This window comes from Dermochelys coriacea, chromosome 25 (assembly GCF_009764565.3).
Source record: "Dermochelys coriacea isolate rDerCor1 chromosome 25, rDerCor1.pri.v4, whole genome shotgun sequence".
In the NCBI taxonomy this organism is placed as follows: Eukaryota; Metazoa; Chordata; order Testudines; family Dermochelyidae; genus Dermochelys; species Dermochelys coriacea.
This window is the reverse complement of record NC_050092.1, coordinates 13,442,029-13,450,825: the sequence shown is the minus strand read 5'-3', so window position 1 is coordinate 13,450,825 and position 8,797 is coordinate 13,442,029. Positions and strand designations below refer to the sequence as shown.

General features: G+C 55.5%; 1 long non-coding RNA gene across 1 annotated transcript; it reads left to right on the top strand.

Moving 5' to 3' along the window:
• Positions 1 to 7,063: 7,063 nt before the first annotated feature.
• On the top strand, positions 7,064 to 8,396 carry LOC119848415. Its single transcript, XR_006276998.1, has 4 exons — positions 7,064 to 7,166; positions 7,370 to 7,472; positions 7,580 to 7,749; positions 8,149 to 8,396. It is a non-coding gene; the product is annotated as an uncharacterized LOC119848415 (long non-coding RNA).
• Positions 8,397 to 8,797: the final 401 nt, after the last annotated feature.

Sequence of the window (8,797 nt, the reverse complement as noted above, 5' to 3'; positions counted from 1 at the left end):
CCCCAGCACAGCGCCTCTAGTGCCACGCTGGTGCATTGTGGAGAGTAAAGCATGTTACAAAGTAGCTACCAGCCTAGAGTTACCAGAGGATGGAAAACCTCATTCATCCCGTAGGATGGGGCCACGGCGGGGACCTCACTCCGTAAGCCTCCGAGGGAAAAGCCTGGAGTCCCGCACGGGGACTGCTGCACTTTCACCTTGTGTTGTTGAAATGCAGCAGCCACTGGGCAGGCGGATCCTTCAGGAGCGGCCAGGGCTGCCAAGGCAAACACAGGCCAGCCCAGCCCAGCCCGCTGTCCAGTTACCACCAAAATAACCAGGAGGAGAATAACACCCCTGTTCAGATTGCAGGGGGCTGATGCAACTGTGTGTGGGGGTGTGCATGTCTGTGCCAGTGTGTCTGAGGGGTGTGTATGTGTGTGAGATTCCGGGGGTCATTGTACGATCAGGGCCAGGGGCGGCGGGCCAGGGCCCCACATAAACCAGCATCTCACCCAGCCAGTCACCACAACTCGCTGCAAAGCCAATGGGACTGTCAGAGACAACGGGTCCAATTCATCACATCGATGAGCCAGAACAGCTAGGTCTGCTTCTTGAAAATCTCTGGGCTGCATGGACCAGGATCCAGATGCATCAGCAGAGCTGGAGGGAGGGAGCCCAGACCCAGGAGAGCAGGGGGATGCGAGTGAGGATTGAGGGGCATCACCAGGGCTGTGGCAGGGGTCCAAGAACAGTGTGTTGCAGGCAAGACAGAGCCAGGGTGCAGGAAGCATGGACAGGGTCTGGTGTTGCCACAAATATTAGTACCGAGTCTCCCTCTTCGTGCGCCCCCCTGCTGGGGCTGCTGCACATGGCTCTTACTGGGACACTGCGACCATGAGAAATGCCAGGGGGGGCAGCCACTCCGCACCCCTCTGGCAGCTCTGCTCTGCTCCCTCCACTCCACTCGCTGGCCTGCACGGACCTCTGGTGGCCTTGTGCAGCCCTGCACGGCTCAGACACAAGAGTCTGCACTAACTTTTCCCTGTCTTCAAAGCCATCTGGCTGCGGGGTGGGGATATTAAAGATGGAGCCAACCCAGGCACCCAACCCCCTGCCCCAAAGCCTAAAGGTGTCCAGTTTTAGACCCGTTTCAGAGTAGCAGCCATGTTAGTCTGTATTCGCAAAAAGAAAAGGAGGACTTGTGGCACCTTAGAGACTAACAAATTTATTAGAGCATAAGCTTTCGTGAGCTACAGCTCACTTCATCGGATGCATTTGGTGGAAAAAACAGAGGAGAGATTTATATACACACACAGAGAACATGAAACAATGGGTTTATCATACACACTGTAAGGAGAGTGATCACTTAAGATAAGCCATCACCAGCAGCAGGGGGGGAAGGAGGAAAACCTTTCATGGTGACAAGCCAGGTAGGCTATTTCCAGCAGTTAACAAGAACATCTGAGAAACAGTGGGGGGCGCAGCCCTGCAGTTCCGTTTTGCAGAACCAAGCCAACCGCAGCTTTGCTCTCCTCTCATAGGGACCAGATGCTACTGAGAGAAGGGCCCTGGTGTTTCAGTTCCTAGCACCTACCCAGGGCAGTCCCCAGACCTGCTGAGATCTGTGTCCCTGCAACTGGGGGATACGCAGAACAATCGCTGTCCTTCTCCAGGGACCTCCTGCTGAGGATCTCAAAGCATCTGTCCAACATGGGTGAGCCGAACCTCGCAGCACTCCCTGGGTAATCAGAACCATTAGCCCCATTCTACGGGACTGGAGGAGGAGGGAAACACAGCAGACAGAGGGAAAGAGGCGGGTCCCAGGGCATGCAGTGGCAAAGCTGGCAATGGAACCCAGGAGTCCTGGCTCCCAGCTCCTGGTGTTTCAACGCACAGACTGCAGTTTCATAGCCTTTCAGGCCAGAAGGGACCATTAGCTCATCTTGTCTGATCTCCTGCACAGCCCCCAACATTAAATGTCACCCTCTTCCCCTGTATGGAGCCCAACAACATGTTTGACTAACACAGCTTCCCGGAAGGCAGCTGGTCTGGACTGGACGACATTGAGAGATGGAGAACTCATCGCTGCACCCGATACCGTCTGGTCTTCTTAACGGCTGCCCCCCAGGTACCAACCCTTTGTCCAGAAGGGGAAGAGATGGGAGTGAGCAGCAAAGGGCAAGCAGGATGGTGGGAGGAAGGGACAGTAGCAGAGAGCAGGATGAACTGTGGGGATGGTCTCTCCAGCCATAGTCCCTGGCTGCACCACACCAGCACACGCCCCACTGTGACTCAGCTGATCCCCCCGGTGGAGCGGGGACCCAGAGTGTCAACCAAGGGAGAAACCACCTTGTTTGTTTACACTGCAGACTCCTTGGGACAGCGATCATCTGGCCCTGTGGCTGTGCAGCACCAAGCCCAACAGGGGCACTGAACTTGGTTCGGGCCTATTGGGATCCCTGGCCCTACAGATTTACCCTAACTGAGTTCAGCTGTGATACAGGAAGGGAGCATCCCGACAACCTAGAGCAATCAGCGCTGATAGGAAAAGGGGCAAAAGTGAAACAGAAAAGCTGCATTAGCCTAAGTAATGAGGCCTCCTGCTGGAACTCAGGGACCGCGTTACAATCATGCCTGGTGACGAGGAGACGTGTGGGACCGGAAGTCAGTGAACCAAACTGGGCACGGCAGAAGTTAGCACTAACTGGTGAATAAAACAAGGAGGACACCAACTAATCTGCCCCCCACCCCTCTTTCGGGAGCTCTTACAAAGAGACTTTGGGGGCAGGAACAGGCAGCCCAACTGAGGGTTCCTGGAGGAGCGGCAGGCCGTCTGGTCTCTGCTCCCAGGATGCTGTGGATCGCAACAGTTTGCGCCCCATTGTGAAGCCCCAACTCCGGCCCAGCAGCGGGGACACCTGGCCATCACTGTCATGCCAGCGGAGACTCCAGCTGGAGACAGATGAGATTCTGCTCTGCCTCCTCTTCCCTTGGAGGTCCTTTCTGCCCCACGATTTAACTTCTCTCCTGTCTCTTTCTCGGCTTTTCATCTGATCCCCAGGTCAACCATGCCACAGGGCATCAGCGCTCTGAGACGAGACGCCCCAGCCAGCTCTGCCCACCAGAGAGATGGGTAAAAGAGCAGGACAGACCCACCCAATGGAATCCCAGAACAGGAGAAAAGCCTGAGCCCAGAGCAACTGCTATTGAGGCCAGCCTGCCAGCCTCGAGAATACACCCATGATGGACCAGGCGCCCAGAGTCCTGAGACCATCAACAAAAGCTGCATTTCCCCATCTATGGTTCTGTCTCTTCTCCCCCGTCTGTCTGTCGGTCAAAGGCAGGAAATTGACTATTCCTCACATCGCTAAGCTGAGCAACAGAACTGGCCTGTTCCTTCCCCCCAGGAAAGGTCGTCCTGCAAAATAAGGGATTCTAACCAATATCCTGTTTTCTTGAAGGGACTTTGACAGGTTTGGGTTAAGTTCATTTCATATCATTCAGTATCGCTGTGCTTTATAACTCCTTTTAGCTCCTTTTCTCTCCTGTATTCTACTAACAAATTAACCTCTAAGCCTCAGCATGAGTTTCTTAGTTTGTTTGCCAGGGTACTAAGTGAGCTAGGGACACTGTATACCAAACCCTGGACCTTAGTTAACACTGTTTCATGCTGGATAGTGATAGGCTCAGGGGAACACCTTGGACTTTTGGGGACCCTTTATTCCATTTAAATTAATACAACAGGCCTCTAGGTACTTGGAGAGAGATTCTCCAACAGAGACTCACCAGTGTAGCTGGGCACAGCATAGCCAGACCTTCCCCTCAGTCATCTCTTTCAGAGCCCTTCAACCCAGAGCTGATCTGGTTCTTCTAGTCACTTGGGCCCACACCACATCCTGGCTACAGTCTCACCCCTTCCAGGGCACCAGATTCCACTGTCCACATACCACAGCCAACTCTGCCATGCCTTGGGCTGGGACCCTCGCACCAGCTCAAAGGGGCCAGCACTGACTCCAAGAGGCAGTGAACCCCCCTATAGGGTGAAGATTTAACTCACTCCAGCTTCTTATTGCACCCTCTGCTCCTCTCAGACCCAGGACAGAGACCCGCCCCTCATATAGCCAAGGCTAGGTCACTGTACAGGGGCTACCTGACCTCCTGCAGCCCCAGCCAGCTGCCCTGAGCAAGAGCCAAGCCCTAATGTACCGGCTGCCCCAGCACCCCTGAGCTTCCTCGAGCTAGCTCCACCCTGCCTGACACCCCCCAGGTGTAGCAGAGTAGATCTGACAAGGCTCAGGTGCTCCCATTAACCCCTTCTTAGGTCCAGCTCCCATGCCTGCCTTCTCCTGGGTGGGGGATGGGAGGTGAACAATCAATAAGCCCCTTCCACTGAAAGGGGGAGACACCATGTGGCAGTACTGTTATTAGTTGTCTAGTGGTGGAGCCAAAGAGCCCCAGCAATGGGCCTGGACCTCACTGTGCTAGGGGCTGTACATGATAATAATCATCAATGCAAAGTCCATTATCTACCAACACTCTGGCCACCCCCAGCTCCTGCCAAGCCAACACCGCCAGCAGGCAGGTTGGCCTATGGGGTTCTCTGCCACAGGCCAGGCGCTCCAGAACCGGGGCAGTTCTAGCAGGTCTGGACCCAGCATTTCTTCCTCACCCACTCCCCCAAGCTGGAGCCCAGCCCCTGCCTGTGGATCTGAGCAGGCTGGAGCATGGGGGCTGGTTTGGGTTTTGTGGGGAGGGATCTAAAGAGCGGGCTGGCTCAGCAGGGGAGGAGGAATGGCCTGAGATTATTGTGTTTAGCTGCGGGGGAACCTGGGAATATTGGGGAGAGGTTTTTTTTGAGGGGGGGGTTGTGTTTAAGAAAGAAAGAAAGAAAACTTTCTGTAACTAACAAAAGAGCCAACCAGCTCCGGGCTCCAAGTCCACCAGTCCCTCCCCATCGCTCGGGCTCTCTCCTCTCCGCCCTCCTGGCAAGCAGCTTCTGCAGAGAAATGAAACCTAACAAGGGCGGGGGGGGGGGGTGAGCAGGGGGGAAACTAAAACTGATGAGCCCTGGCCACTTCCAGTGGATGTGGATTGGGGGTTTTTGGGCTGATGGGAAGGGGGACCACTTCCCCATCCTGGGGCAAGAAAGGTGTGTTTGCAGTGGGCTGTGACTGGTGGTCACAGCCTCTCTGTGCCTCAGTTCCCCCCCACAAGGAAAGCGGGGATGATCCTCAACTGCCCCCCTCCCTGGGTGGGGGTTGAATTTATCCCAGCTGGTGACCAGCTTGAGGGGGCAGCATGTTATTAATTGATAATGTCCCATTATTGTCATCATCATCACGCTGGGGGATGAGAATAGAATACAATGTGGCTCAGAAGAAACCCCAGCAGCCCCGGGAGTCCCAGACACAGAGACCCCAGGGTGCTGGTTCCAGGGGCCTGTGTGGCACCAGCTTGGACTGGCACGGTTCCCAGCAGGGCATTGCATCACCTACCCCAGCAGCTCCTGTTCTGTCTGCATCTCTTTTCTCCAGGGGGAGATCAGCACACAGACCCCCCCACAGCACCTCAGGGCTTCTCGCCCACACAGCACGTCCCAGACACCAGCATGCTGCCTGGGCAGGGCTCCTCTCTCTGTCCCTGCTGCCCACCCCTAACAGAATGGGGCACAGACCACAGCAGGGCAAAGAGTGTCCACTCCGCCACCAGCCTAGGGGGATGGCACAGTGTGCATGGAACCCGGTACCAAACCCCTGGGCTGTGTGGGCTACGGGCTCTGCCAACGCAGGGGAAGGATCCAGCCGGGTCATAGAGCAGCCCAGGGGCCTTACCGTGTGCAGGAGGCACAAATCCCAGCCCCGGAGTCTGGGGATAGAATCGGAGCCAGCTGCCCTGTGTGGTAGCCCAGAGCGCTAGCCACCATGACCAGCTCCTGCAGCATGCCCCCCTGGTGGCAGCTGGGGGAAGAAGTGAGACAGGAATCAATCCCCCAGGGCTCCCCCAGGTCTCCCCCAGCCCTGACCGGCTTCTGCAGCACCCAGCTACAGGGCCATCAGAACAACGGACGGGGAGCTGGGTCTTCAGCCAAACGATGCCACCCTCAGCGCTTCCTAGCAGCCTTTAACAGGAAACCATGTGATTTTCTGGAAAGCCCCATTCTAGGGAGAGTCAATCCTCCCCAGCCCAGGGAATCTGGAGCTGCACATCCCACTAAGGAAGAGCACAGCACTGAACACTGGGGGGCCAGAGAAACTCTTTTGCAGGGAGCAGCTACTGGGCTGTCGGCTCAGTGGGGTTGGTGCAAGGGCAGCAGCTGCATCCAGAGATACAGTGGCAGGAGAGGAATAAACTGCGGGGAACATTTGTCGCTCAACCTCCACCCATCTGAGCCTCTGGAGCGAGAGCTGATGGGGGTCGTGCCCTTGGCCCACACACAGTGACATGCATCACCCCCCATTGATCCACTCATGACTGTTTCCTAATCAAGGACTTTGTCCTGTTGCTCTGTGGGGTGGGCTGGGGCCAGGGGCACCAGTCCAGCAGCTTACATCACTTGCTCCCCACTGGGGAATTTGAACCCTGCCTTGCAGGGGTTAAAGGCTGCTGCATAGACCCTGGGGGCATCCAGCGGCCTGTGTGGTCTTTTGTGACCAAAATCATTTAATTGGATTCTCCATATCTGTGGGGACGTGGGGTTGGGGACAGTGTATGTTTTCTGACAGGTTTTAAAGAAAGCCATCCACTGAACTGGTGGAAGTCACTGGCTACGCACCTGGAACCAGAGATGGTTGAAATGCTGAACCAGCTGTTGACATTAGCAGTCATTTCTGGACATGCAGAGAAAATATTTTCTTCTGTTCAGTTTATGCCCCTAGTTCAGTTCAATGGCTAGTTCATTCAAAGTTGAGAAACCAGCTGGGAGTTGAAAAAGCAGGAAAACGACATGTGAGGGGATGAGTTCTTAAATCTTAAAGGACACAGTGGCCAGAATCAATCAGTTTCACACGTGGGTAAGGGCTTTCTCTGCGGCTTGCACAGTCAGTGATAATGATCCCTTTTCCTCTCTCTCCCTCCTTTTCCAGCTCAGCATAACCTGCAGACCAACATCACTGCCCTGAGCAACAAGATCACACAGCTGGAAGCCAGAAACACTGGGCAGGAGGCCAAGGAGCAAGGGTTACAAGGTGAAATGCCCTGTTAGTTCCATGGGGGCTGGATGGCTTGGCAGAGATCCCTTGTTGGGGATGGAGACACATGGGGTGGGATCTAGGGGTGAAGACAGACAGAGAGGCGTGCATGGGGCTAGAGAATGGGGAATGTTGGGGGTGAAAAGCAGGCTGGGTAACACAATGACACCTGGCTGCTTTCCCTTCATCTCTTTTTCCAGATGAAAACAGCAGGCTCAGAAAGCAGCTCTCCAGCCAGTCCCAGCAGCTGCAGGATTCCCAGCATCAGCTGCAGGATTCCTAGCAAGAATTCCAGCAGCAAAGGTAAGACCCACCAGTCCCAACCCTAAGGGGCTAGGGTGAGACCCGGGTGGGACCCTCCCACCAGAGCTCTGAGCTAAAGCGCGTTTCCCTTTTGCTTGTTCCCCCAGAGATCAACTTGAAGCTAACATCCTTTGGCTGAACTTGGAGCTCCAAAGCCAGAGGAATCAGCACTCCAGCGGGGACAGCCTCAGGGGTCACAGTGTGTCTCTCTACACGGCTCCGCTGGTTCTGTCCCTCATTGGGACCCTTCTCCTTTAAGAGGAGCAGCTTTGTACAGGTATCAAGGAGCCTGGATACAGGCTTGTCCAGAGACCCTTCCTGCTGTCTGACCGCCAGGTTCTTGGGCAGAGGGGTCTCGTCCTGTCACCTCCACCAAAGACAGCTCCAGCCTTCAACCAGCCACCGCTCTCTGTGCCTGCTCATCTCTGACCACTCCACATGCTCTCCCACTGCAGGCGAGAGAGTCTTCTCCGGTGCAGGTCCTGCTGCCTAGCATAGCTTCACTGAATCTTCCATCTCATTCCAAGTCTTCTCCCAGAGCCTGGCAGCACTACCAGGTCCCAGCTGAAGTCAGGGCCCCCCCGTGCCAGGCCAGAGACACAGCCCTGCCCTAAACAGCTCGCAGGCCAAATAGCAGCACAGGGGAAAAAGAAAGATCATTATCTCCTTTTTATAGATGGGAAACTGAAGCACAAGGCCATTCGTGAGTCTCCCCAGGAGCACATGGTAGAGTCAAGACTTGAACTCAGCTCTCCTGAGCACCAGCACATAACTCTAAGGCCTTGCTTCCTCTCCAGTCATCTCTTGCTTACATCTCTCCTTTCTTTCTCCCTCTGCTGTTCTTTAGCTCAGCGCAGGGGGTCAGGGGATGGGGATACAGGACTGTCTCTCTCGCTCTCTTTATTTCCATCATCCATCCCCAATGCCCTTTCGATTCCTTGGGATTTGTGTTTCAGGGCTGACCAGGCAGTGGAAGAGTGGAGAATCCCTACGGGAACGCGGTGCACTGCATAGCGCAGCCAGCTCGCTCCCCTCCAAGACACCCTCAGGAGAACTGGTCTAAGCCACTAGCTTGCTACGACCTCGGCCCTACCCCAGGTCGTGCAGGGAGACGGGCCCCTGCCCAGCCGGTCCCTGGCAGAAGGATCTTGTTGGCTCCTGCCCAGCACTGGAGGACGATGGGGAAACAGTGAAGAAGATGAAGGACGCAGGGAGGATGGAGCCACTTCACCCAAAGCCAGAGCCCCTGGGATTTCTTGGACTCACATTATCCCAGACGACAATTGCCCTGAGCGGGGTCAAGCCCCAGCTGGGCTATTTGCTGC